General features: G+C 48.6%; 1 protein-coding gene across 1 annotated transcript in view; it reads left to right on the forward strand.

The window, feature by feature from the left end:
- srcin1a (SRC kinase signaling inhibitor 1a) overlaps nucleotides 1-2,500 on the forward strand; it is a gene marked incomplete at its 3' end in the record, with an annotated part of 44,829 nt that overhangs the window by 7,941 nt on the left and 34,388 nt on the right. The gene's annotated exons all lie outside the window — the stretch shown is intronic.

The raw sequence follows: 2,500 nt of genomic DNA on the forward strand, positions 1-2,500 counted from the left end.
GGACAAGTGAGAATGTTCGGATCTCACACTGATCTTACACTGTTCTCATAGGTGCTCAGGGAAGAGCCTGACGCTTATGAGTATGTGTGTGTGTGTGTGTGTGTGTGGGTGCTGTGGTGCTTCTGGGTATGTGTGTGTGAGACGAGAGCTTCTATCATGGAGGAACAGACTGGAATAGACTGGAGAGGCTGTGATGTATGGTGTTTTCCCAGCGCTGGTGACTGAAAACCAATATTGAACTTTAGTCTGCATGATGCTTATTACTGATGCACCATGGACCACCACGCCAGGGGGAAAACATGGGGTGTGTGCACTGTGTGTGCTGTCTGGGTTTTTGTCAAACTCTGCAAGCAGTTTCTCCCTCTCCCTCTCCCTCTTCTCCCCTCTCTCTCTCTTTCTCTCTCTTTTTCTTTCTCTCTCGCTTTCTCCCTCTTTCCCTTTTCCCCTCTCTTTCTCTCTCTCTCTCTCTCTCTCTCTCTGTACTATTCTTTCCAGAAGCTCTCTCCGCCCCTGACAGACTCTAATTGAGCTTGTTGTTGGCTCTCAATGGCGAGTCAAAATTAGAGAGATATCAAACCCCTCCTCAGCCGAGCAGCTCTTTTTCTGTCCGCTCTCTTCCCCTCACATTCACTCTCAGGCGATTTGGCTATTTCTGTTCACTTCATTTTTATTCATGCAGCGTCTCTCTCCTTCAGTCTCCCGCTCTGTCTCCCTCTCTCTATTTGTCAGTCTCTCTTCCTCTATCTCAGTCTCTCTCTCTCTCTCCCTTTCTCTTTCTTTCTCTCTCCTTCAGTCTCCCGCTCTGTCTCCAGCTCTCTATTTGTCAGTCTCTCTTACTCTCTCTCAGTCTCTCTCTCTCTCTCTTTCTCTCTTTTTCTCAGTCCCTCTCTCCCTCTCTCTCCCTCTTTCTCAGTCCCTCTCTCTCTTTCTCTCTCTCTCCCTCTTTCTCAGTCCCTCTTATTCAGTCTCTCTCTCTCTCCCTCTTTCTCAGACCCTCCCTCTCTCATTCTGTCTCTCAGTGTCTCTCTCTCTTCTTTCCTCTGGTGTGTTGGTTCAGTGGTGGAAAGCTCTAAGTGGCCATTGAATCTGATTTGCCTCCCATCCCCCTGTCAGGAGCTTGAGCATTAATCGCCCGATCTGGGGCGACTCATCTTGAGTCCCCTTGAGAAAGAGAGAGAGAGAGCTTCTGCTGATGACCTTACGCCTGACCCATACTCCCACACAGGCACGGCTTTGGACAGCTATCAGTTCACTGGAATGTGCATCCATGTGAACGTCACCTCTGAGGGGTTTGGAAGCTGTTGGAAAAGTGCTCGGTCCATTTTCACCTTTTTATCCTCTCCCATCACAGGACTCCCTCTCCTCAAGGGTTACAAATGCCCATCATATTTACAAATTCACACACATGCTACACACACCCACAGAAATAGAAAGGCTAACACAAACACACACACACAAACACTCTCACACACACACACACACACACACACACACACACAAACACACACACACACACACACACACACACACAAAAACACACTCACACAAGCACACACACACACACACACACACACACACACACACACACACACACACAACACACACACACTCACACACACACACACACACACACACACACACACACACAAACACACACACACACACACAAAAACACACACACACAAGCACACACACACACACACACACATACACACACACACACACACACACACACACACACAAACACACACACACACACACACACATACACACACACACACACACACACATACACACACACACACACACAGACACACACACACACAAATTCACACAAAAGCATGCGCACACAAAAAAAACCCTGCAATTTTCCCAGTTGCCTATTCTTCAGGCAAACGAGCGACGCACGTCAGCAAATAATCTCCTGCAATTTGCCAGAGCAATTTGAGCCTGGCTCTCTGTGGCAGGGCTATAGACCCAGAGCAGAGGCGAGTGGAAGATGGAGGATGACTGGACCGAGGCAACATAGACACCCATATTTGATCCCAAATAGAAAGGGGGCTAAATGTTCTGGTTTTCATCCATCAGGCGGGTATACAGTCAAGTGGAGCAGAGAGAAAACTACATGGAGAGATGAGAGGGACGACCCTTAAGGCCTTAAGAGGGAAAGGGAGGAGACAGTCCACATATCAGGGGATAGAAATAGTCTCCATCCATCCGATGAAACTGATGGGTGTTCTACTGGTGCAGGAGCGAGGCAGAGATGGAGGTCAATCTGACTCTGAGACGGGGGGTGTGAGCTAGAGTGTAAAATGAGGTGCAAAGGTGAGATCACAGAAGAGGGGGAAGGAAAGAAGGAGAAGACGAATGTGTTAAATGAGTCGTCCTTGTATCCCGCCATTCTAATTGTGAAAGTGTGCATGCAAGCGTGAGGGTAATTGCCTTTGTGGTCTCAGGTTGTTTCACACCGCCGCGGTTACAGATGGAGGTCCCGCCTCTC

This window comes from Sprattus sprattus, assembly GCF_963457725.1.
Source record: "Sprattus sprattus genome assembly, chromosome: 18".
NCBI lineage: Eukaryota > Metazoa > Chordata > Actinopteri > Clupeiformes > Clupeidae > Sprattus > Sprattus sprattus.